General features: G+C 51.0%; 1 long non-coding RNA gene across 1 annotated transcript in view; it reads left to right on the top strand.

Annotated features, from left to right (window-relative positions):
• Positions 1-6,915: 6,915 nt before the first annotated feature.
• The window catches only part of LOC130611215 (uncharacterized), a 40,597-nt gene continuing 20,102 nt past the window's right edge, over positions 6,916-27,410 (top strand). Inside the window, exon 1 of the long non-coding RNA XR_008975193.1 lies at positions 6,916-7,135. This is a non-coding gene — a long non-coding RNA (uncharacterized LOC130611215). The remainder of the gene's footprint in view (positions 7,136-27,410) is intronic.

Below are 27,410 nucleotides of genomic sequence, written 5' to 3'. Positions count from 1 at the left end.
CTCTTGTAACAGTCTTTCAGAGCAGGAGAGGCTGTGTGCAGTGTTGGATTGTTGCCTGCTGATGCTGATTGCTCCTTTACTGCAGAACTCGTCTGGTTCTATCAAAGTTCCTTCTTTGCTGAGATGATGGTTGGACGGAAGTCAGGGCCGGGCGCTGGTGACCTGAAGACATCTAGTTGGTGGGCTATAAAAGCGCTACATAGCAGGCAACAGCAAACAATTGAGTTCATTGGCTGTTTTCCCCTAAAATCAAATCCCCTTGAGGTACATATCAGACTTCCCCATCTTCCCACATTACCCACCAAGTATATCCAGGTCCCTGAGCAAAAGCAATCCCACGAGTGGGTTTGCCTTTACCTGAAGCGGGAATAACCCAGACTGTCTTCCATTCTTTAAGTGCACCACAGGAACTTTGTTGCCCTTTTACAGTATGCAAAAGTTTAGACTGGGCTGAGCCAGCCCTGTTAGCAGATCCTCTGGTGTTGACCAACCAGGTGGCTTTTGGTAAACATGTATCCCAGTGTTTGAAAGTTCCCCCACCCACTGCTGTCAGTGTAGTTTTTAATAGCCCATTGTACCGTTCAATTTTCCCAGAGGCTGGTGCATGGTAGGGGATGTGATATACCCACTCAATGCCATGCTCTTTGGCCCAAGTGTCTATAAGGGTGTTCCAGAAATGTGTCCCATTGTCTGACTCAATTCTCTCTGGGGTGCCATGTCGCCACAAAATCTGTTTCTGAAGGCCCAGGATAGTGTTCCAGGCAGTGGAGTGGGGCACAGCATACATTTCCAGCCAGCTGGTGCTTACTTCCACACATGGCGCTTGCCTTGGTGGGTTGGTGGGAGTGTGATATAATCAATCTGCCAGGCCTCTCCATATTTATACTTCAGCCATCATCCTCCATACCAAAGAGGCTTTAACCGCTTGGCTTGTTTAATTGCAGCGCATGTTTCACACTCATGAATAACATGGGCAATAGTGTCCATTGTGAAGTCCACCCCTTGATCACAAGCCCATCTGTGTGTTGCATCTCTGCCCTGATGGCCTAAAGTGTCATGGGCCCACCAGATCAAAAATAATTCACCCTTATGTTGCCAATCTAAGTCCATCTGAGCCGCTTCAATCTTAGCAGCTTTATCCACCCTTTGGTTGTTTTGGTGTTCCTCAGTGGCACGGTGCAGAAGCCCAGGTGGGTTTACCTCTGTGTTGACAGTTGCTCTGCTTCCATTTCTGCAACCACCCCCACAGGGCATTTGCCACCATCCATGAGTCAGTATAGAGGTAAAGTACTGGCCACTTTTCTTGTTCAGCAATGTCCAGGGCCAGCTGGATGGCTTTCACCTCTGCAAACTGACTCGATTCACCCTCTCCTTCAGCAGTTTCTGCAACTTGTCACTGGGGACTTCCACCTCCGACGCTTTCCCACAATAGGGCAGGACCCATCAGTAAACAAGGCATATTGCTTTTCCCTTTCTGACAGTTGATTATATGGTGGGGCCTCTTCAGCACACATTACCTCCTCCTCTGGTGACATTCCAAAATCTTTGCCCTCTGACCAGTCCATGATGACTTCTAGAATTCCTGGACCACTGGGATTTCCTGTTTGAGCTCGTTGTGTAATTAGTGCAGCCCACTTACTCCATGTAGCATCGGTTGCATGATACGTAGAGGAGACCCTGCCTTGTGACTTCCAGCCCAGCACGGGCAACCAGGGTGGCAGGACGAGCTGTGCATCAGTTCCAATCCCTTTATAGCAGCTCAAGCCCCTTCATAGGCTGCCAGCATCTCTTTTTCAGTTGGGGTATAGCTGGCCTCAGATCCTCTCTATCCCCAACTCCAAAAGCCAAGGGATTGACCTCGAGTCTCCCCTGGAGCTTTCTGCCAGAGGCTCCAGATTGGACCATTCTCCTCAGCTGTGAGGTAGAGTACATTTTTTACATCTGTCCTGGTCCTGCCTGATCCAAGGGCTACTGCATGAACTATATCTTGTTTAATTTGCTCAAAGTCTTGCTGTTGCTCAGGGCCCCATTTAAAATCATTCTTTTTTCCAGGTCACATGATAGAGAGGGCTTACAATCAAACTGTAATTCAGGATGTGCATTCTCCAGAACCCCACTGCACTCAAGAAAGCTTGTGTTTCTTTCTTATTAGTTGGTGGAGACATTGCTGTTATCTTGTTGATCACATCTGTGGGGATCTGTCTACATCCATCTTGTAATTTTATTCCCAAAAATTGAATCTCCTGTGCAGGTCCCTTGACATAACTCCATTTGATGGCAAAACTGGCTTTCAGCAGGGTTTGGATTATTTTCTTCCCTTTCTCAAAGACTTCTTCCGCTGTATCGCCCCACACAATAATGTCATCAATGTATTGCAAGTGTTCTGGAGCTTGCCCCTGTTCCAGTGCAGTCTGGATCAGTCCATGGCAGATGGTAGGGCTGTGTTTCCACCTCTGGGGCAGTCAGTTCCAAGTGTACTGGACGCCCCTCCAAGTAAAAGCTAACAGTGGCCTGCACTCTGCTGCCAAAGGAATTGAGAAAAATTCATTGGCATTATCAATCATGGCATACCACTTGGCTGCCTTTGAATCCAGTTCATACTGAAGTTCTAGTATGTTCGGTACGGCAGCACTCAATGGTGGTGTGACTTCTTCAGTCCACGATAGTCTACTGTTAGTCTCCACTCTCCATTAGACTTTCACATTGGTCATATGGGGCTATTAAAGGTTGAGCGGGTCCTACTGATCACTCCTTGACTCTCCAGACTATGGATCAGCTTATGGATGGGAAGCAGAGAGTCTCAGTTGGTGGAATATTGCCACCGGTGCACTGTTGTGGTCGCAATTGGCACTTGTTCTTCGACTTTCAGCAACCCCACAACAGAAGGATCCTCCGAGAGACCGGGCAAGGTGGACAGCTGCTCAATATCTTCTGTCTCCAAAGCAGCAATACCAAAAGCCCACTGATACCCTTTTGGGTCTTTGAAGTAGTCTCTTCTGAGGTAGTCTATGCCAAGGATGCATGGAGCCTCTGGGACCAGTCACAATGGGGTGCTTTTGCCATTTTCTCCCAGTCAGGCTGATTTCAGCCTCCAGTACAGTCAATTCTTGGGATCCTCCTGTCACTCCAGAAATATAGATGGGTTCCACCCCTTGACAGCTCGATGGCATCAGGGTACACTGTGCACCAGTATCTACTAGAGCCTTATACTTCTGTGGGACTGATGTGCCAGGCCACCTGATTCACACAGTCCAGTAAATCTGATTGTCCCTTACCTCCACCTGGCTGGAGGCAGGGCCCCTCTAATAGTCATCACGTTGGTTACTTACATCTTGTTGACAGGGATTAGTCTTTATCACAGGAGTTGAAGTAAAATCAGATCTTACACTCCACCTGAGAACCTGCTCACCAGAGACTGAAGCCACAGCTCTCATCAGCCTTGACCTTTGTTCTCCTCTTCAATTCATGCACCCGTTCCCCCATAGCTGAGGTAGGTTTTCCATCCCACTTGGTCATGTCTTCCCTGTGATCCTACAGGTAAAACCATAGGGTGGCGCGTGGCGTATACCTTCTATATCTTCTCTCTCGAACAGTAGGATGACTTTTGTTAATAGCTGAAACGTGTTGGTACACGTGAGGAGCTAGATAAATCAGATCATCTCTCAATTGTTTGAGGTCCTGGGACAGTTTTTTCACAGCTGAAATGATGGAAAATGTGAGATTGTTTTCAGACTCTCAGAGTTTATGAATCATTTCATCCACTGTTAGTGGTACTATGTCATTCCAGGTTACTGTTGCCAATGAATGGGCATATGATGACAGTGCATTCCATGTAAATTTCCACCACATGGGTCATGTACATTCGACTTCATCTGGATCTATGGGTACATTCCCATTATTCAGCTTGATGTGATAGATCGTCTCTACAATGGCTGATTCCCTCAGAGACTGGATGCCTTTCTCTAGAGTAGTCCACTTGGCCAAATGACTCATAACATTATCCTTGTATGGAAAGCTTTCTTTCACAGCTGCCAAGATCTGCTTCCAAAGGCTGAAGGACATATTTCCTGTTGCAATTGCTTTTTCAATTCTCACTTCTCTAGCAAGTGATCCCAGCTGCTTGGCTTCCCTACCTTCTAGTTCTCTTTTTAGAACTATGCTCACAGTCCAGGGATTATACCTGTGTCGTGGTTTAAACCCAGACAGGTAATTTGTTCACTCACCCCCCCCTTCTTTCCCTCCCCCTACTCCCGGAGGGACGGAGAGGAGAATCGAAAAGAATGCAACTCCCACGGGTTGAGATAAGAACAGTTTAGTACCTAAGGTATAACACAGATCACTACTGCTACCATCAGTAATAATAATGATAAAGGAAATAACAAGGGAAGAGAATACAACACCTCAGCACCAGCTGACCGATAACTCGCCCCCCAAGCCCGACCAAGCTCCGACCGATACCTCCTCCAACCCTGCAGTCTCCCAGCCCTTCCGGCTAACTCCCAGTTACATCCTGGGCATGACGTGCTGTGGTATGGAATACCTCTTTGGTCAGTTTGGGTCAGGTGTCCTGTCTCTGCTTCCTCCTGGCTTCCCCTACTCCCTGGCAGAGCATGAGGCTCACAAAGTCCTTGGCCAAACCAAAACATCATTGTTATCAGCTCTGTTCCCAGGCCTAAAGTCAAAACACTGCACTGCACCAGCTACCAAGAAGGAGAAACATGACTGCTACTGCTGAACCCAGGACAACCTGTCATTAAAACAGTACAATCTGCATTCAGATAAAATCTAAATCTAACTGCTCAGCAGAGACAAAAGGAAGAATAAATAGACCTCTCACCTGTGAAACATCACCCATCTGCTGGGTGGGGGGGAAGTTCTCAGGTTCCATCTGATCTCCCAGCTTATCTCAACCACTCATCACACCACTTGATGTTTTTCATGTTTACCTTTATGCAGCTTCAACAGAGCTCAATATAACACATTTCCGTAAAGGGACAATAAGTAAAAACACTCCACACTATATCAGAAATACACAGTACACATAAGAGTTTATTATTCACATATTTCCTATATATGACTCTGGGATCATCTCAGGATTACTTTTCTGTTTCTTCCTCCAGAACTTACAACCTGGATAATGTGAAGGTGACCCAGAGAACTACAGACCAGTCAGTCTCACCTCTGTGCCTGGCAAAATCTTGGAGCAGATTCTACTGGAAGGCATGCTAAGGCACATGAAAAACAACAAGGTGGTTGGTGACAGCCAGCATGGCTTCACTAAGGGGAAATCCTGCCTGACCAATTTGGTGGCCTTCTATGATGGGGCTACAGAACTGATGGACAGGGGTAGAGCAGTTGATGTCATCTACCTGGACTTGTGTAAAGCATTCAACACTGTCCCACACGACATCCTTGTCTCTAAATTGGAGAGATATCAATTTGATAGGTGGACCACTCGGTGGATGAAGAACTGGCTGGATGGCCGCATGCAAAGAGTTGTGGTCAATGGCTCAATGACCAGCTGGAGACCAGTAACGAGGGGTGTCCCTCAGGGATTGGTGTTGGGACCGGTCGTGTTTAACATCTTCGTCGCTGACATGGACAATGGGATTGAGTGCGCCCTCAGCAAGTTTGCGGATGACACCAAGCTGTGTGGTTTGGTTGATATGCTGGAGGGAAGGAATGCCATCCAGAGGGACCTCGACATGCTTGTGAGGTGGGCTGATGCCAACCTCATGAAGTTTAACCATGCCAAGTGCAAGGTCCTATACCTGGGTCGGAGCAATCCCAGGCACAGCTACAGGCTGGGCAAAGAAGAGATTCAGAGCAGACCTGCAGAGAAGGACTTCAGGGTGCTGGTCAATGAGAAAATGAACATGAGCCAGCTTCAGTGTGCCCTTGCAGCCCAGAAAGCCAACCATATCCTGGGCTGCATCAAAAGGAGTGTGACCAGCAGGTCGAAGGAGGTGATCCTGCCCCTCTACTCTGCTCTTGTGAGACCTCACCTGGAGTATTGTGTGCAGTTCTGGTGTCCTCAGCATAAAAAAGACATGGAACTGTTGGAACAAGTCCAGAGAAGGGCCACGAGGATGATCAGGGGACTGGAGCACCTCCCGTATGAAAACAGGCTGAGGAAGTTGGGGCTGTTCAGCCTGGAGAAGAGAAGGCTGCTTGGAGACCTCACAGCATCCTTCCAATATCTGAAGGGGGCCTATAGGGATGCTGGGGAGGAACTCTTCATTAGAGACTCTAATGATAGGACAAGGGGTAACGGGTTAAAACTTAAACAGGGGAAGTTTAGATTGGATATAAGAAGGAAATTCTTTCCTGTTAGGGTGGTGAGGCACTGGAATAGGTTGCCCAGGGAGGTTGTGAATGCTCCATCCCTGGCAGGGTTAAGGCCAGGTTGGACGAGGCCTTGGGTGATACGGTTTACTGTGAGGTGGCAGGGGGGTTGGAACTAGATGATCTTAAGGTCCTTTCCAACCCTAACTATTCTGTGATTCTATGATTCTATATATAGTTTGAAACCAATTGTTAGTGCAGAATGTTAACTGTTCTTTAACTGTTTATTTGCTAGGCCAGGAGCACCAGTGAAAAAATTGCATTAAGCATGTTTGTTTTTTTTTTGTTTTGATAAGCTTATCATTTCTTATTAATCGAGCCCTTAAGCAGGTGTTGATAGTGAATATGCAAAACAAAGAAGGGGGAGATGTGGGGAGTAAAGGCAATAAGATTTGCTTGAAACGGTCCTATCTGGAGCCTCTGGCAGAAAGCTCCAGGGGAGACGCAAGGCCAGCCCCTTGTCTTTTGGAGTCGGGGATAGAGAGGATCTGAGGCCAGCTATACCCCAACTGAGAAAGAGATATTGGCAGCCTATGAAGGCGTTCGAGCTGCTTTGGAAGTGACTGGCACTGAAGCACAGCTCGTCCTGCCACCCTGGTTGCCCGTGCTGGGCTAGAAGTCACAAGGCAGGGTCTCCTCTACATATCATGCAACCGATGCTACATGGAGTAAGTGGGCTGCACTAATTACACAACGAGCTCAAACAGGAAATCCCAGTGGTCCAGGAATTCTAGAAGTCATCATGGACTGGTCAGAGGGCAAAGATTTTGGAATGTCACCAGAGGAGGAGGTAATGTGTGCTGAAGAGGCCCCACCATATAATCAACTGTCAGAAAGGGAAAAGCAATATGCCTTGTTTACTGATGGGTCCTGCCCTGTTGTGGGAAGGCATCGGAGATGGAAGGCAGCTGTATGGAGTCCCCAGTGACAAGTTGCAGAAGCTGCTGAAGGAGAGGGTGAATTGAGTCAGCTTGCCAAGGTGAAAGCCATCCAGCTGGCCCTGGACATTGCTGAATGAGAAAAGTGGCCAGTACTTTACCTCTATACTGACTCATGGATGGTGGCAAATGCCCTGTGGGGGTGGCTGCAGAAATGGAAGCAGAGCAACTGGCAACGCAGGATTAAACCCATCTGGGCTGCTGCACCGTGGCAAGGTATCGCTAACTGGGTGCAGAATCTGGTGGTGAAGGTACACCATGTAGATGCTCATGTGATGCAAAGAGTTAACAAATGTACACAGAGGTGTTAGGGTTGAACCACTTGCTTAACAATGTTTCTGCTTGCTCATGCTTATCCTAGGTGGTATTTGCAATGTACAAGAGGATAGGTCAAACCACTTACTTAACAATGTTACTTCTTGCTCATGCTTATCCTACTTACAATGTACAAGGGGAGTAAATCAAGACGCTTGCTCAACAATATGATTGCTCACTCATGATTATGCTAGAACAAGATATAAGGACATAGCTATTGTCAAGAAGAAGGGACTGTATCTTGATTCCCGTCCTTTGGACGCCTCCGTGTATGCTAGAACTAGATATAAGGACATAGCTATTGTTAAGAAGTAGGAACCGTGAGTTGATTCCAGTTCTCTGGAAGCCTAGGCCCACTGAAATTGGCGCTGCACTTTGGAAAAAGACCAAGCCTCCAGAGATCATGCGTAACGACCAGAGGTGAAAAGTTCCGGCTCGAGGAAGACTCATTTACTTCATCTTGAGACCCTCGCTCGCGACCAGCAGAAGCCACTGCGCAGGTGCAAAAGACTTCTTAGCTCATAATACGAAGCGGGGATAGGACATGAATATGTACGGGCTTGTTGTGCAACCTCATGCATACGTATAACGTTAGAGGATAAATGTTAAGGGGAAAGAACGCTAAGGTGCGCATGCTTTTGGAGGAATTATCCCCCATGCGCCTCAGCGCTGAATAAAAAGCATACCTACAACTTTAACTAGTTGTGGAGTCTATCTGCGCATCACGTGTTCTCAAGAGTCGGACCACTGAAGAACACCAGAACAATCAATGGGTGAATAAAGCTGCTAAGATTGAAGCGGCTCAGATGGACTTAGATTGGCAACATAAGGGTGAATTATTTATGACCCAGTGGGCCCATGACACTTCAGGCCATCAGGGCAGAGATGCAACACACAGATGGGCTCGTGATCAAGGGGTGGGCTTCATAATGGACACTACTGTTCATGTTATTCATGAGTGTGAAACATGTGCTGCAATTAAACAAGCTAAATCATTAAAGCCTCTTTGGTATGGAGGATGATGGCTGAAGTATAAATATGGGGAGGCCTGGCAGATTGATTATATCACACTCCCACCAACCTGCCAAGGCAAGTGCCATGTACTTACTACCATGGTGGAAGCAACCACTGGCTGGCTGGAAACATACACTGTGCCCCATGCCACTGCCCGGAACACTCTCCTGGGCCTTGGCAAACAGATTTTGTTGTGACACGGCACCCCAGAGAGAACTGAGGCAGACAGTGGGACTCATTTCTGGAACACCCTTATAGACACTTGGGCCAAAAAGCATGGCATTGAGTGGGTATATTACATCCCCTATCATGCACCTGTCTTTGGGCTGTTAAAAACTACACAATAGGTGAAGGAACTTTCAAACACTGGGATACACGTTTACCAAAAGCCACCTGGTTGGTCATCACCAGAGGATCTGCTAACAGGGCTGGCTCAGTCCAGTCTGAACTTTTACATACTGTAGAAGGGGATAAAATTCTGGTGGTGCACTTAAAGAACTTGTGGGGGAAGACAGTCTCGGTTATTCCCGTTACAGGTAAAGACAAACCCACTCGTGGGATTGTTTTTGCTCAGGGACCCAAATATACTTGGTGGGTAATGCGGGAAGATGGGGAAGTCTGATATGTACCTCAAGGGGATTTGATTTTAGGGGAAAACAGCCAATGAACTCAATTGTATGCTGTTGCCTGCTATGTAGCGCTTTTATGGCCCACCAACTAGATGTCTTCAGGTCACCAGTGCCCGGCCCTGACTTCCCTCCAACCATCATCCCAACAAAGAAGGAAATTTCACGAAACCAGAGGAGTTCTGCAGTGTCATCAGCAGGCAATGATCCAACACTGCACACAGCCTCTCCTGCTCTGAAAGACTGTTACAAGAGATGGAGCCCGACATCATGGACCAGATGAACTCAGCAGCTTTATAGGGATTGGTCCATGCACTAAGGAATGATCTCTCTCTCTCTTTGCATGTGTGTGGATGTATATATGTATATGAGACAAGAGTGGTGATACATTGAAAACTGTGGGATCTGAGCATCATGTGATGCTCATCATGGAATGAGGGGTGGATACTGTCCTTGGTTCAGCAGTAGCAGTCATTTTTCTCCTTCTTAGTAGCTGGTGCAGTGCTGTGGTTTTGACTTTCAGCCTGAGAACAGCGCTGATAACACCAATGTTTTTAGTGGCTGCTCTGTAATGTTTACTCTGAGCATGGCCTTTCTGAGTCTCATGCTCTGCCAGGGAGGAGGGGAAGTCGGGAGGAAGCAGAGACAGGACACCTGACACAAACTAACCAAAGAGGTATTCCATACCCATACAACACGCCCAGGATATAAACTGGTGGCAGTCACCAGGAAGGGCTAGATCACTACTCAGGTCGGGCTGGGTATCAGACAGCAGGTGGTGAGCGGTTGTATTCTCTTCCCTTGTTATTTTTCTCATCATTATTATTATTGTTGGCAGCTGCAGTGGTTTGTGTTATACCTTAGTTACTGGGCTGTTCTTATCTCAACCTGTGGGAGCTACATTCTTTGGATCCTCCTCCCCATCACTCTGGGAGCGGGGGGTGGAAGGGCGGGGAGTGAGCAAGCGGCTGCGTGGTTCTGCGTTGCTGGCTGGGCTTAAACCACGACACCTTTGAGAGCTGGGACCTCGTTAAGTAGACAGGAAAGCCTTTTAAAAATATTTAGTTTGAATACACAGTCCTTGTTGGCTGTGAGATTTCCTGAGCTATCAAATAGTAGATTTGGTCTGGATTCAAAGCCTGATCTCCAGCACAGTCTGAGACAAGGTGTGACGTGTTCTCCTGCAAGAGATCCCAGCCTTTTTACTAGACTCTGGAGGGCCGGGAAGGACGCATGGGTCCTTTTGCACCTGGACTTGGCACTACCCTTCTTGGTGAAAGATTCTTGGGAAAAATGTCTGCTTGATTTCAGCAAAAATTAACCAAGCAGCCCTGGCTTCACTGAACGGTTGGGCATAGCCGGGGGGGTGAATGTGGCTGGTAACCCTTTGTCACTAATGAACTCATAAACCATGAAAACACACATTTGCCAAAGGGAAGGTTTCAGGAAGGAAACAAAAATTACACTCAAGTGCTGTGGTCATAGGAGGACCTATGCCTATTTTTTGCACCAGAACTTGCCCCTAGTGCCCAGATGGGTCCTTGCATGCAGTATGCTCTGTTCCTCCTGCGGTCCCACGTAAATATCACTTCCTCTCCTGAACTGCTGGGAGCCTGATTATACACTGCTCATGTTTGCTTTTTCAGTTCAGCACTTGCCTGCATTTCAGAAACAGGTGCTGTTACTTAATGGTCAGTATGATTTCTGCTGTGTCTATATGCAGAGCTAGAAACGATGCAGCGATGAGGTAGAGATACCATGATCTGAAAATGAGATGGTGAGCTTGGAAGGCCTACCTCAGTCCTGCCTCCACACATACCAGCAAGTATAGTACCCTTTGCATTCTGCTACTCAGTATATAAAATAATGCAGTCCCTACACTGACAGAATGCCATCAATTATAGTATCACAGAATCAACTAGTTTGGAAAAGACCTGTAAGATCGTAGAATCAACTAGGTTGGAAAATGCCTTCCTCAGCTAGGTTGGAAAAGAGCTGTAAGTGCAACCTTTACTCCAGAACTGCCAAGTCCACCACTAAACCATGTCACTGAGGGCCTCATCTACACGGTTTTGGAACCCTTCCAGGCATGCTGATTCCACCACTTTCCTGGGCAGCCTGTTCCAACGCCTGACCACCCGCTCTGCGAATAAATTTTTCCTAGCATCCAGTCTAAACCTCCCATGGTGCAGCTTGAGGCCGTTACCTCTTGTCCTGTCACTTGCTACCTGGGAGAAGAGACCAGCCCCCATCTCACTACAACCTCTTTTCAAGTAGCTGTAGAGAGCGATAAGGTCCCTCCTAAGCCTTCTTTTCGCCCTCCCTATTATATTAGTGACATTCATGGAGACATATATTCTGTTGTTCGTTCCAGAAAACAAACGTGTTTTAAGAAGTCCCTGTACTGTAAGTACATGGGGTTACTGGACCAGCACTAGCAGCCCCATGAGTTGGAAGTACCCGAGATGTGCCCTGTCTGAGCTGGGCCAGAAAGGTGCTGCTTCCTCTGCTGCGCCTCCTGCCGCAGCCGTGCTGCCCGGGCCGCTGCTCTAGGGCATGGGCAGAGCCCTCTCTGCCCCCCGCGGGCTGCACCAGCCCTGCCTACTTTCTTCTCTGCTGAGGGGCGTTGATAAGGGACGTTCCTGAGGGCCGGTGCTCAGGGGTGTTGCTACGGGCCGTTGCTAAGGGACGTTCCTGAGGGCCGGTGCTCCGGGGTGTTGCTACGGGCCGTTGGTAACCCTCTGTGCCCTCCTGCGTGCTAGGGCGGGTGCGCTTACGGTGACACGCGCTCCTCCCATCCGCTCAGAGCTGCCATGAACTCCCCTGATAGGCTGAGCTCCAACTGCCTCCTGTCTGTTGTGGAGGCTTCTGGAGAGAGCTGGGGCAGGCAGCACAGGGCAGGCCTCAATCCCCTCAGAGGTCTCCCCTGCGGCCCCGGCACTGCCCGGCACGATCTCCGTGCTGCTGGCTGTTCCCCAGTGCTGCCCTCTGCAGGGGCTGGCTCCCCGTCCTGCTGAGGTGTCTCTTATGCTCCTCCCAAGAACGCTGCTGTCCCAGAGTGGAGTGCAGCCTGTGTCCATAGCAGGCATGTGTCCGCAGGGTCTGCAGGCTCTTCTTGCGGGACTCTCCTCCCCCAGCTGAAAAGGCACCATTGGGCTCACTGCAGAAGAAACACATCTTGTGGGAGACCTCCTGCTCCTGACGGGGCCTGGAGATCTGGCGGAGATGTGGGGCTTTGCTGCGCTGGGGGCAGAGTCTCCTGGAGCTGGCTGTGTCCTGAGCACTTCCCTTGACGTTCTCGGCTCCTCTGTGGCGGTGGCTCTGCAAGCCACTGGGGAGCTCTGTGTTGTCTGGGTTCTGCTCCTACCATAAAGGCCTCAGCTGACTGCACAGCCCCTCCGCAGCATGCTTGGTCCTGAAGTAATCTGTGAGGATGGAGGCACGGCCCCAGAGGTAGAGTGCAAGGTGTATCGTTTATTGCAAAGATTACACGATATTTATATGCTCCCAAGCAATTAGCCAAGCACATCTGTGTTTCCCTTGCGGTTACATCGGGTGAAAGGTCTATCTGATTTTCGTATCGACATCCTCTTTCCAATTCCGACGTCCAGCCTAGACTGGGGTATCCCAGGACTGAACCAGAGAAACAGCCCAGCAGCAACAGGAGCCCAACAGGAGCTGGACACAGTGTTCAAAAAGGGCTATATGTTGTTACACAGCCATTATCACCTCCAGCTTGCCATCTCCTGCAGCCATCAAGCTTACACAGGGATTGTCTGGTAGTTACTTCAGAATGTATAAACTCATAGAAATGCTATAGTCCAAACTCCCACACTGGAAGGGATAAATCTGTCAGGTTTTGCAGAAAGTGGACCCAACAGCTGCTGGACTCCGGAGGCTGTTGTGCTTCCCAGTGTGACACTGGGGATGACCTTGCTGCGATGGAGGAGGGAGGATGAGCTCTCTCACACTGGGTTGGATTACAGTTGTCCAGTGCTCTAGAGACTTGTCACTTCCCTCGGTTGAGCTCAGCTCAGGGAGGGCCACCTCCCCCTGTTGTCACTGTCCCTGCATGAGAAACGTTGCCAGAGCTGAGTACTGGTGACATCACAGCTCGTGACAGCCCTGCCACGCCTGCATCACAAACACCAGCAGCTGTATGCGTGGCACCAAGCATGGTACAGCAGGCTTTGCCGCCAAGCTGCCCGTGAAGTGAGAGGGTCTGGAGCTGGACAGGAAGAGCAAGTGGACGCTACCTGCGTCCGGCTGCTCCTAGTCAAGCTCTCCTTGGCTCTCTCTCGCATGCTACAGGTATAGCTGGCATGCTATATGAAATGAGCGGGTTGCTCAGCCAAGTGGCCCTCCCTCTTTTCCTGCTGTTTCTGTTGCCGGTGGTTTGCTACTGCTTCACAGTGGCCATGGGGAAGCCCCAGGTAGGAGTCATAGCTGGTGCTGAGCCGAGCTCTGGCTGGCAGGGTTTGGGATGCAGCAGGAGCCCAGGAGCAGCCCCAGGGGTGGGCTGAAGGGTTCCGGCCTGGCAGGGGAGGCCATTTCCCAGCGGGGCCTGACCAGCCTGGGCCAGGAGACACAGGGCTGGTCTGGCCCTGGATGGGCTCGGGTTTCTGCGGGTGGCACTGGGCTAGTGGGGAATGTCCACTTCTTACGCACTGCTTCTTGTGCCTATTTAGGAAAGAAGACCAAAGAAGCAACAAAGCAAAGGCAAGAAGAGACATGCCAGAGGTGAGCAGCCCCTGGGCAATGGCAGATGCCTTGCAAAGACACACTCTGACCCCATATCCCACCATCCTGTCCGGGGATGTTCCATCCACTCACTCTCTATCCTCTGCAACCAGGCTTTGTCTTCCTGAAGTCTTCACATCTATCAAGGAAATGGTAAGTGGAGCCATCCCTCCTCAAACACCACAGACCCCTCCAGTATTCTCCTGCCAAGGGAGGTCCTACTGACAGTGCCCTCTGCTCCTCTGCAGCTGCTCCGTAGACCTGGAGATGAAGGCCATATATAAAACAACCTGTCAGATCATAAGAATCACGGAGGACATAACCGCATACCTAGACACGTGAGGCCACTGAGAAGGGGATGGGAGGAGGGGCATGGACAACCAACTGGGGAGGGTATGGGGAAATCCATGGACCTAGAATACGAGAGGACATGCCCTTGCAGAGGGACTGACCCCCATGGGACAAAGCTGATGCTTTTCACCCTTTTTTTGGGTGCAGAGGAAGATACTGTGCCCAGCAGGCGAGGAGGGGGACTTGGGTACACAGTGAGTGGGATCCCACAGCGGTAACAGAGCCTGCAGTCTCCTTCAGTGCAGGAAGGATGGGCCCAGGGTCCTGGGGAGTGCTGGGCTTAGTCTTTTTCTCCTCCTCACAGGCTAGATTGTGGGATGTCTGAGAGGAGCAACAGCTCCTGGACTACCATCACAGACAGTGAAGATGAGTCCTGTTCAAAGGTTTCTGTGTCTCCTTTGAGTGACAACTCGTGGCATTCCATCATGGCAAGAAATGTTGAAGTGGACAGATGCCTCGAGGCAGGCAGCATGCATCAGCACAAGCAGGATCTCCAGCTCCAGTGGGGTGCTCCCAGTACAGCTCCAGAGGAGAGGGACATGGAAGGAAGGAAAATGGAGATGCCCATGGCACAGCGCAAAAGCCAGAATACCGTGGAGGCCTTCAAAGCAGAAAAGAAACTGCAGCAGAAACAAGGCGTGCCAGCCAAGGTGGATCAGACTCTGCAGGATGCCAAAGCATCAGCTTCTCCATCATGGAAGCCACAAAAAACATGTGACATGAGTCCGTTGGTGCTTCCCAACATGCGAGACCCACCCTTCCTGGAGAGGGATGTGAAAAGTCAGCTGGAGAAACACATTGTAAAAATGAAGATCCGGCAGTGCTACGGGATGCCAAGCAAGGTCCTGGAATATGAGTGTAACTTTGGAGACCTGGCCTGGATACAAGAAGCTGCGCAGCCTCTCGCTATGCTGACGTGCAGTGTGCTGCCCTACCTCTCTCACTTTGAGCCCTGGGACAAGCGCCATCAGGGCATGAAGGCAGCAAGAGAGCACCCAGGTCCACGGGAAGAGTCTGCAGATTCGGTGGACACGTGCTCAAGAAGGATACCAACTCCGTCAGCTAAGCCACAAAAAACACATGACATGTTGGTTTTCCCCATTGTACGAGACCCACCCATCCTGGACAGAGCTGTGAAATGTCAGCTGGAGAAGCACATTGTAAAAATGAAGATCCAGCGGCGCTACGGTCTTCCAAGCAACGCCCTAGAATATGAAAGTAACTTTGGAGAACTGGCCTGGATACAAGACGCTGCGCAGCCTCCTGCTGTGCTGAGGCACAGTGTGCTGCCCAATCGCTCCCCCTTTGACCGCTGGGACAAGGGCAGTCAGAGCAAGAAAGCAGCAAGAGAGCACCCAGGTTCAGAGAAAGAGTCTGCGGACCCTGTGGACACGTGCTCAAGAGGGATGCCAACTCTGTCAGCTCAGCCACAAAAAACACGTGACATGTTGGTTTTCCCCATTGTACGTGACCCACCCTTCCTGGACAGGGCTGTGAAATGTCAGCTGGGCGGGCACATTGTAAAAATGAAGATCCAGCGGCGCTACGGTCTTCCAAGCAACGCCCTAGAATATGAGAGTATCTTTGGGGACCTGGCCCTGATACAAGAAGCTGCACAACCTACCGCTATGCTGAGGCGCAGTGTGCTTCCCTACCTCTATCCCTGTTACCCCTGGGACAGGTGCCCTCAGGGCAAGAAGGCAGCAAGAGAGCACCAAGGTCCACAGAAAGAGTTTGCAGGTGCTATGAACATCTTCTCAAGAGAGATATCAGCTCCGTCACCTCAGCCACAAAATACACGCGACGTGTTGGTTTTTCCCGTTGCACAAGACCTACCCTTCCTGGACCGGGCTGTGAAATGTCAGCTGGGGGAGCACATTGTGAAAATGAAGATCCAGCAGCGCTACGGGATGCCAAGAAAGGTCCTGGAATATGAGAGTAACTTTGGAAACCTGGCCCAGATACAAGAAGCTGCGCAGACTTCCGCTATGCTGAGGCGCAGTGTGCTGCCCTACCGCTCTCCCTGTGACGGCTGGGAAAGGTGCCCTCAGTGGAAGAAGGCAGCAAGAGAGCACCAAGGTCCACAGAAGGAGTTTGCAGGTGCTATGGACATCTTCTCAAGAGGGATACCAGCTCCGTCACCTCAGCTACAAAAAATATGTGACGTGTTGGTGTTCCCCATTGTACGAGACCCACCCTTCCTGGAGAGAGCTGTGAAATGTCAGCTGGAGGAGTGCATTGTAAAACTGAAGATCCAGCGGCTATATGGTCTTCCAAGCAACGCCCTAGAATATGAGAGTAACTTTGGAGACCTGGCCTGGATACAAGAAGCTGCGCAGCCTCCCGCTATGCAGAGGCAGAGTGTGCTGCCCTACTGCTCTCCCTTTGACGGCTGGGAGAGGTGCCCTCAGGGCAAGAAGGCAGCAAGAGAGCACCAAGGTCCACAGAAAGAGTTTGCAGGTGCTATGGAAATGTTCTCAAGAGGGATACCAGCTCCGTCAACTCAGCCACAAAAAACACGCGACGTGTTGGTTTTCCCCATTGTACGAGACTCACCCTTCTTGGACAGGGCTGTGAAATGTCAGATGGAGAAACGCATTGTGAAAATGAAGATCCAGCTGTGCTACGGGATGCCAAGAAAGGTCCTGGAATATAAGAGTAACTTTGGGGACCTGTCCTGGATACAAGAAGCTGCACAGCCTCCCGCTATACTGAGGCGCAGTGTGCTGCCCTACCGCTCTCCCTGTAACGCCTGGGAAAGGTGCCCTCTGGGCAAGAAGGCAGCAAGAGAGCACCAAGGTCCACAGAAGGAGTTTGCAGGTGCTATGGACATCTTCTCAAGAGGGATACCAGCTCTGTCACCTCAGCCACAAAAAATACGTGACATGTTGGTTTTCCCCATTGTACGAGACCAACCCTTCCTGGACAGAGCTGTGACATGTCAGCTGGAGGAGCACATTGTAAAAATGAAGATCCAGCGGCTCTACGGTCTTCCAAGCAACGCCCTAGAATATGAGAGTAAATTTGGGGAGGTGGCCCTGATACAAGAAGCTGCACAGCCTCCTGCTATGCAGAGGCATAGTGTGCTGCCCTACCGCTCTCCCTGTGACCCCTGGGACAGGTGCCCTCAGGGCAAGAAGGCAGCAAGAGAGCACCAAGGTCAACAGAAAGAGTTTGCAGGTGCTATGGACAGATTCTCAAGAGGGATACCAGCTCCGTCAGCTCAGCCACAAAAAACACGTGATGTGTTGTTTTTCCCCATTGTACAAGACCGACCCTTCCTGGACAGGTCTGTGATCTATCAGCTGGAGAAGCACATTGTGAAAATGAAGATGCAGCAGCGCTACGGGATGCCAAGAAAGGTCCTGGAATATGAGAGTAACTTTGGGGACCTGGCCCTGATACAAGAAGCTGCGCAGCCTCCCGCTATGCTGAGGCGCAGCATGCTGCCCTACCTCTCTCCCTTTGACCGCTGGGGCAAGGACGGTCAGAGCAAGAGAGCAGCAAGAGAGCAGCAAGGTCCACAGAAAGAGACTGCGGACCATGTGGACACGTGCTCAAGAGGGATGCCAACTCTGTCAGCTCAGCCACAAAAAACACGTGACATGTTGGTTTTCCCCATTGTACGCAACCCACCCTTCCTGGACAGGGCTGTGAAATGTCAGCTGGAGGAGCACATTGTGAAAATGAAGATCCAGCAGCCCTACGGTATGCCAAGAAAGGTCCTGGAATATGAGAGTAACTTTGGGGACCTGGCCCTGATACAAGAAGCTGCGAAGCTTCTTGCTATGCTGAGGCACAGTGTGCTGCCCTACCGCTCTCCCTGTGACTGCTGGGACAGGTGCCCCCAGGGGAAGAAGCCAGCAAGAGAGCCCCAAGGTCCACAGAAAGAGTTTTCAGGTGCTATGGACATCTTCTCAAGAGGGATACCAGCTCCATCACCGCAGCGACAAAAAACACGTGATGTGTTGGTTTTCCCCATTGTACGAGACCTACCCTTCCTGGACAGGGCTGTGAAATGTCAGCTGGAGGAGCACATTGTAAAAATGAAGATCCAGTGGTGCTACGGGGTGCCAAGAAAGGTCCTGGAATATGAGAGTAACTTTGGAGACCTGGCCGTGATACAAGAAGCTGCGCAGCCTCCCACTATGCTGAGGCGCAGTGTGCTGCCCTACCGCTCTCCCTGTGACCGCTGGGACAGGTGCCCCCAGGGGAAGAAGCCAGCAAGAGAGCACCAAGGTCCACAGAAAGAGTTTTCAGGTGCTATGGACATCTTCTCAATAGGGATACCATCTCCATCACCGCAGCCACAAAAAACACGTGATGTGTTGGTTTTCCCCATTGTACGAGACTCACCCTTCCTGCACAGAGCTGTGAAATGTCAGCTGGAGGAGCGCATTGTAAAAATGAAGATCCAGCCGCGCTACGGTCTTCCAAGCAACGTCCTAGAATATGAGAGTAACTCTGGGGACCTGGCCTGGATACAAGAAGCTGCGCAGCCTCCCGCTATGCTGAGGGGCAGTATGCTGACCTACCGTTCTCCCTTTGACCGCTGGGACAAGGGCGGTCAGAGCAAGAAAGCAGCAAGAGAGCACCCAGGTTCACAGAAAGCGTCTGCAGACCCTGTGGACACGTGCTCAAGACGGATACCAACTCTGTCAGCCCAGCCCTCCAAAACACGTGACATGTTGGTTTTCCCCATTGTATGCGACCCACCCTTCCTGGACAGGGCTATGATATTTCAGCTGGAAAAGTACATTGTAAAAATGAAGATCCAGCGGCGCTACGGTCTTCCAAGCAACACCCTAGAATATGAGAGTAACTTTGGAGACCTGGCCTGGATACAAGAAGCTGCGCAGCCTCCCGCTATGCAGAGGCACAGTGTGCTGCCCTACCGCTCTCCCTGTGACCCCTGGGACAGGTGCCCTCAGTGGAAGAAGGCAGCAAGAGAGCCCCAAGGTCCACAGAAAGAGTCTGCAGATGCTGTGGACACGTGCTCAGGAGGGATACCGACTCTGTCAGCTCAGCCACAAAAAACACGTGATGTGTTGGTTTTCCCCATTGCACGAGACCCACCCTTCCTGGACAGAGCTGTGAAATGTCAGCTGGAGAAGCACATTGTGAAAATGAAGATCCAGCAGCGCTACGGGATGCCTAGAAAGGTCCTGGAATATGAGAGTAGCTTTGGGGACCTGGCCCTGATACAAGAAGCTGCGCAGACTCCCGCTATGCTGAGGCGCAGTATGCTGCCCTACCGCTCTCCCTTTGACCACAGGGACAAGGGCGGTCAGAGGAAGAAAGCAGCAAGAGAGCACCCAGGTTCACAGAAAGCGTCTGCGGACCGTGTGGACACGTGCTCAAGACGGATACCAACTCTGTCAGCCGAGCCCTCCAAAACACGTGATGTGTTGGTTTTCCCCATTGTACGCGACCCACCCTTCCTGGACAGAGCTGTGATATGTCAGCTGGAAAAGCACATTGTAAAAATGAAGATCCAGCGGCTCTACGGTCTTCCAAGCAACGCCCTAGAATATGAGAGTAACTTTGGAGAACTGGCCTGGATACAAGAAGCTGCGCAGCCTCCTGCTATGCAGAGGCACAGCGTGCTGCCCTACCGCTCTCCCTTTGACCCCTGGGACAGGTGCCCTCAGGGCAAGAGAGCAGCAAGAGAGCACCAAGGTCCACAGAAAGAGTTTGCAGGTGCTATGGACATCTTCTCAAGAGGGATACCAGCTCCATCACCTCAGCTACAAAAAACACGTAACGTGTTGGTTTTCCCCATTGTACGCGACCCACCCTTCCTGGACAGAGCTGTGAAATGTCAGCTGGAGGATCACATTGTAAAACTAAAGATCCAGCGGCTCTACGGTCTTCCAAGCAACGCCCTAGAATATGAGAGTAACTTTGGAGACCTGGCCTGGATACAAGAAGCTGCGCAGCCTCCCGCTATGCAGAGGCACAGTGTGCTGCCCTACCGCTCTCCCTGTGACCCCTGGGACAGGTGCCCTCAGTGGAAGAAGGCAGCAAGAGAGCCCCAAGGTCCACAGAAAGAGTCTGCAGATGCTGTGGACACGTGCTCAGGAGGGATACCAACTCTGTCCGCTCAGCCACAAAAAACACGTGATGTGTTGGTTTTCCCCAGTGCACGAGACCCACCCTTCCTGGACAGAGCTGTGAAATGTCAGCTGGAGAAGCACATTGTGAAAATGAAGACCCAGCAGCGCTACGGGATGCCAAAAAAGGTCCTGGAATATGAGAGTAACTTTGGAGACCTGGCCCTGATACAAGAAGCTGAGCAGACTCCCGCTATGCTGAGGCGCAGTATGCTGCCCTCCCACTCTTCCTTTGACCACTGGGACAAGGGCGGTCAGAGCACGAAAGCAGCAAGAGAGCACCCAGGTTCACAGAAAGCGTCTGCGGACCCTGTGGACACATGCTCAAGACGGATACCAACTCTGTCAGCCCAGCCCTCCAAAACACGTGACATGTTGGTTTTCCCCATTGTACGCGACCCACCCTTCCTGGACAGGGCTGTGATATGTCAGCTGGAAAAGCACATTGTAAAAATGAAGATCCAGCGGCTCTACGGTCTTCCAAGCAACGCCCTAGAATATGAGAGTAACTTTGGAGAACTGGCCTGGATACAAGAAGCTGCGCAGCCTCCCGCTATGCAGAGGCACAGTGTGCTGCCCTACCGCTCTCCCTGTGACCACAGGGACAGGTGCCCTCAGTGGAAGAAGGCAGCAAGAGAGCCCCAAGGTCCACAGAAAGAGTCTGCAGATGCTGTGGACACGTGCTCAGGAGGGATACCAACTCTGTCCGCTCAGCCACAAAAAACACGTGATGTGTTGGTTTTCCCCAGTGCACGAGACCCACCCTTCCTGGACAGAGCTGTGAAATGTCAGCTGGAGAAGCACATTGTGAAAATGAAGACCCAGCAGCGCTACGGGATGCCAAGAAAGGTCCTGGAATATGAGAGTAACTTTGGAGACCTGGCCCTGATACAAGAAGCTGAGCAGACTCCCGCTATGCTGAGGCGCAGTATGCTGCCCTACCGCTCTCTCTTTGACCGCTGGGACAAGGGCGGTCAGAGCAAGAAAGCAGCAAGAGAGCACCCAGGTTCACAGAAAGCGTCTGCGGACGCTGTGGACACGTGCTCAAGACGGATACCAACTCTGTCAGCCCAGCCCTCCAAAACACGTGACATGTTGGTTTTCCCCATTGTATGCGACCCACCCTTCCTGGACAGAGCTGTGATATGTCAGCTGGAAAAGCACATTGTAAAAATGAAGATCCAGCGGCTCTACAGTCTTCCAAGAAACGCCCTAGAATATGAGAGTAACTTTGGAGACCTGGCCTGGATACAAGAAGCTGCACAGCCTCCTGCTATGCAGAGGCACAGTGCGGTGCCTAACCGCTCTCCCTGTGACCCCTTGGACAAATGCCCTTAGGGCAAGACGGCAGCAAGTGCGCACCCAGGTCCACAGAAAGAGTTTGCAGGTGCTATGGACATCTTCTCAAGAGGGATACCGCCTCTATCAGCTCAGCCACAAAAAACACGTGACGTGTTGGTTTTCCCTATAGTACGAGTCCCACCCTTCCTGGACAGGGCTGTGATATGTCAGCTGGAGAAGCACATTGTAAAAATGAAGACCCAGCGGCTCTATGGTCTTCCAAGCAATGCCCTAGAATATGAGGGCAACTTTGGAGACCTGGCCCTGATACAAGAAGCTGTGCAGCCTCCCGCTATGCTGAGGCACAGTGTGCTGCCCTAATGCTCTCCCTTTGACCGCTGGGACAGGCACCGTCAGAGCAAGAAGGCAGCAAGAGACCACCAAGGTCCAAAGAAGGAGTTTGCAGGTGCTATGGACATCTTCTCAAGAGGGATACCAGCTCCGTCACCTCAGCCACAAAAAACATGTGACGTGTTGTTTTTCCCCATTGTGCGAGAACCACCGTTCCTGGACAGAGCTGTGAAATGTCAGCTGGAGGAGCACATTGTGAAAATGAAGATCCAGCTGCTCTACGGTCTTCCAAGCAACGCCCTAGAATATGAGAGTAACTTTGGGGACCTGGCTCTGATACAAGAAGCTGCGCAGCCTCCCGCTATGCTGAGGCGCAGTTTGCTGACCTACCGCTCCCTTTTTGACCGCTGGGACAAGGGCGATAAGAGCAAGAAAGCATCAAGAGATCACCCAGGTTCACAGAAAGAGTCTGCAGACCCTGTGGACATGTGCTCAAGAGGCAAACCGGTTCCTACCCAGTCTGGGACAGCAGCATTCCTGGGAAGACCAGAAGAGATGGCCCACCAGGATGGGGAGACACCCCTGCGAAAAACGAGCTCACTCCTGTCATTGAGATAACAGTGTTTTATTGAGGGGCAAAGTCAATAAAGCAAGAGCAACAGCCTTGGGCTCGTGACCTTAGCCAGAGGTGCACTGATTAGCATTTGTTACAGGTTTATGTACTTTCACTATTGCATTAGTCATATACATATTCTAATTCCCGCGTATAAGCGGGGAATATTAGGACTGGCTCCAGGAACTTATTAGCATAATTCTCCTCCTCTTGGCGTCTGCGCACTGCTCTCTGGTGACTGTGGGCAGAGGTCTTGCGGATGAAGTAAGCGGTCTTCCTCACGGTGTACTTTTCACCTTTGTCACAGTCGGATGTCCCAGTAATCACAAAACTGGCTGAAACCAGGCATAACCCTGACTGTCAGAAATTATTGCCGCCACTAAGAGATCAGCATAGATGTTAAATGCTTGTATGAATGTCGGGTCTAGACAACACAGTCTGTCTCTGATTGCGGAAGCACTTGTGACATTGTCGGCTAAGTCACAGCAGTGCTTGTTGTGCGGTCAGTACGGCCATTGGAAAAAACACTGTCTGAAAATAAAAGCAAATAGTAAAACGGGAGCACTTGGAATTTGCTAGCGCTGTCGTAAAGGGCGCCACTATGTAAGTCAATGCTGATCAAAATTTGACCAGGATGGCCAGCCTTTAACTTTAGCGAGAAACCCCAAGCAGAGCGCGGGGAGGGGCCGCACCATGAGGACAAATTACCCCTCCTCATGGCCCCCTCGAGGAGCTGCCGCTGTTTGCCCGCCGGCACAAATGGGGATGCCGGAGTGGACCTGGCCACCTCAAGAGCGACAATAATTCAAGACACATTAGTTGTGCTTATTCCAACAGGCACATGGCCCACTCGGGCATGGAAAGGCAGCACTGTTAATTGGACGATCCTCTACAGCCATAAGGGGTCTTTTTGTGCTGCCAGGGGCCATTTGCAAGGAATTGTTGATAGTGGAGCATATGTTACAGTCGTTTCTGCATCACAATGGCCCGATCATTGGCCTTTAATGGACCCTCATGCCTCACTAGCGGGAATTGGTGGTCCAACCTCTCCAATGCAGAGCAGACAGCTTGTTGCTATTTTTGGACCAGAAGGGAGATCTGCCTCGATTAGGCCTTTTGTGTTACCTGGATCTCCTACCCTATGGGGCAGAGACTGTTTAAGCCAATGGGGAGTACGTTTAAGTAGGGATTTTTTCCTAGGGGCCACTATTTTGCAGCAGGTCCCACCTTTAACCTGCAAATCAGATGAGCCTGTGTGGGTCAATCAGTGGCCCCTCCCAAAAGAAAAATTGCTGTATGGCAGCTGTATGGAGTCCCCAGTGACAAGTTGCAGAAGCTGCTGAAGGAGAGGGTGAATTGAGTCAGTTTGCCAAGGTGAAAGCCATCCGGCTGACCCTGGACATTGCTGAATGAGAAAAGTGGCCAGTACTTTATCCCTATACTGACTCGTGGATGGTGGCAAATGCCCTGTGGGGGTGGCTGCAGAAATGGAAGCAGAGCAACTGGCAACGCAGGATTAAACCCATCTGGGCTGCTGCACTGTGGCAGGATATCGCTAACTGGGGGCAGTCACCTGGAAGGGCTAGATCACTACTTGGGTCGGGCTGGGTATCAGACAGCGGGTGGTGAGCGGTTGTATTCTCTTCCCTTGTTATTTTTCTCATCATTATTATTATTGTTGGCAGCTGCAGTGGTTTGTGTTATACCTTAGTTACTGGGCTGTTCTTATCTCAACCTGTGGGAGCTACATTCTTTGGATCCTCCTCCCCATCACTCTGGGAGCGGGGGGTGGAAGGGCGGGGAGTGAGCAAGCGGCTGCGTGGTTCTGCGTTGCTGGCTGGGCTTAAACCACGACACCTTTGAGAGCTGGGACCTCGTTAAGTAGACAGGAAAGCCTTTTAAAAATATTTAGTTTGAATACACAGTCCTTGTTGGCTGTGAGATTTCCTGAGCTATCAAATAGTAGATTTGGTCTGGATTCAAAGCCTGATCTCCAGCACAGTCTGAGACAAGGTGTGACGTGTTCTCCTGCAAGAGATCCCAGCCTTTTTACTAGACTCTGGAGGGCCGGGAAGGACGCATGGGTCCTTTTGCACCTGGACTTGGCACTACCCTTCTTGGTGAAAGATTCTTGGGAAAAATGTCTGCTTGATTTCAGCAAAAATTAACCAAGCAGCCCTGGCTTCACTGAACGGTTGGGCATAGCCGGGGGGGTGAATGTGGCTGGTAACCCTTTGTCACTAATGAACTCATAAACCATGAAAACACACATTTGCCAAAGGGAAGGTTTCAGGAAGGAAACAAAAATTACACTCAAGTGCTGTGGTCATAGGAGGACCTATGCCTATTTTTTGCACCAGAACTTGCCCCTAGTGCCCAGATGGGTCCTTGCATGCAGTATGCTCTGTTCCTCCTGCGGTCCCACGTAAATATCACTTCCTCTCCTGAACTGCTGGGAGCCTGATTATACACTGCTCATGTTTGCTTTTTCAGTTCAGCACTTGCCTGCATTTCAGAAACAGGTGCTGTTACTTAATGGTCAGTATGATTTCTGCTGTCTGTCTATATGCAGAGCTAGAAACGATGCAGCGATGAGGTAGAGATACCATGATCTGAAAATGAGATGGTGAGCTTGGAAGGCCTACCTCAGTCCTGCCTCCACACATACCAGCAAGTATAGTACCCTTTGCATTCTGCTACTCAGTATATAAAATAATGCAGTCCCTACACTGACAGAATGCCATCAATTATAGTATCACAGAATCAACTAGTTTGGAAAAGACCTGTAAGATCGTAGAATCAACTAGGTTGGAAAATGCCTTCCTCAGCTAGGTTGGAAAAGAGCTGTAAGTGCAACCTTTACTCCAGAACTGCCAAGTCCACCACTAAACCATGTCACTGAGGGCCTCATCTACACGGTTTTGGAACCCTTCCAGGCATGCTGATTCCACCACTTTCCTGGGCAGCCTGTTCCAACGCCTGACCACCCGCTCTGCGAATAAATTTTTCCTAGCATCCAGTCTAAACCTCCCATGGTGCAGCTTGAGGCCGTTACCTCTTGTCCTGTCACTTGCTACCTGGGAGAAGAGACCAGCCCCCATCTCACTACAACCTCTTTTCAAGTAGCTGTAGAGAGCGATAAGGTCCCTCCTAAGCCTTCTTTTCGCCCTCCCTATTATATTAGTGACATTCATGGAGACATATATTCTGTTGTTCGTTCCAGAAAACAAACGTGTTTTAAGAAGTCCCTGTACTGTAAGTACATGGGGTTACTGGACCAGCACTAGCAGCCCCATGAGTTGGAAGTACCCGAGATGTGCCCTGTCTGAGCTGGGCCAGAAAGGTGCTGCTTCCTCTGCTGCGCCTCCTGCCGCAGCCGTGCTGCCCGGGCCGCTGCTCTAGGGCATGGGCAGAGCCCTCTCTGCCCCCCGCGGGCTGCACCAGCCCTGCCTACTTTCTTCTCTGCTGAGGGGCGTTGATAAGGGACGTTCCTGAGGGCCGGTGCTCAGGGGTGTTGCTACGGGCCGTTGCTAAGGGACGTTCCTGAGGGCCGGTGCTCCGGGGTGTTGCTACGGGCCGTTGGTAACCCTCTGTGCCCTCCTGCGTGCTAGGGCGGGTGCGCTTACGGTGACACGCGCTCCTCCCATCCGCTCAGAGCTGCCATGAACTCCCCTGATAGGCTGAGCTCCAACTGCCTCCTGTCTGTTGTGGAGGCTTCTGGAGAGGGCTGGGGCAGGCAGCACAGGGCAGGCCTCAATCCCCTCAGAGGTCTCCCCTGCGGCCCCGGCACTGCCCGGCACGATCTCCGTGCTGCTGGCTGTTCCCCAGTGCTGCCCTCTGCAGGGGCTGGCTCCCCGTCCTGCTGAGGTGTCTCTTATGCTCCTCCCAAGAACGCTGCTGTCCCAGAGTGGAGTGCAGCCTGTGTCCATAGCAGGCATGTGTCCGCAGGGTCTGCAGGCTCTTCTTGCGGGACTCTCCTCCCCCAGCTGAAAAGGCTCCATTGGGCTCACTGCAGAAGAAACACATCTTGTGGGAGACCTCCTGCTCCTGACGGGGCCTGGAGATCTGGCGGAGATGTGGGGCTTTGCTGCGCTGGGGGCAGAGTCTCCTGGAGCTGGCTGTGTCCTGAGCACTTCCCTTGACGTTCTCGGCTCCTCTGTGGCGGTGGCTCTGCAAGCCACTGGGGAGCTCTGTGTTGTCTGGGTTCTGCTCCTACCATAAAGGCCTCAGCTGACTGCACAGCCCCTCCGCAGCATGCTTGGTCCTGAAGTAATCTGTGAGGATGGAGGCACGGCCCCAGAGGCAGAGTGCAAGGTGTATCGTTTATTGCAAAGATTACACGATATTTATATGCTCCCAAGCAATTAGCCAAGCACATCTGTGTTTCCCTTGCGGTTACATCGGGTGAAAGGTCTATCTGATTTTCGTATCGACATCCTCTTTCCAGTTCCGACGTCCTTGTTCCTTGCCAGTTCCAACATCTTCCAAATAACAGTCAGGGACGGGTCACTCTTAATTGCCTGCTGTAGTTCGTCCTTCCCATGGTTTCTGACAGGTTCGATACATTCCAACCCCCACAGTAATCAGTGAGGACACTGAGGAATGGGGTCATAGGGTTGGTCCCTGCAAGGTCTGGAAACAGCCGCAGAGCTGAGGGTCTCTTCTCGAGGGACGGTCTTTGTGCCTGTGAGGAGCTTTTGGTTAGTGGAGCGGCTGCATTTGA

Source organism: Pezoporus wallicus, unplaced genomic scaffold (genome assembly GCF_028554395.1).
Source record: "Pezoporus wallicus isolate ANWC-B61680 ecotype Strahan unplaced genomic scaffold, APGP_CSIRO_Pwel_v1 contig_161, whole genome shotgun sequence".
Lineage (NCBI taxonomy): Eukaryota > Metazoa > Chordata > Aves > Psittaciformes > Psittacidae > Pezoporus > Pezoporus wallicus.
Note: the sequence above shows the minus strand (reverse complement) of the source record. Positions and strands in the feature narration are given on the sequence as shown.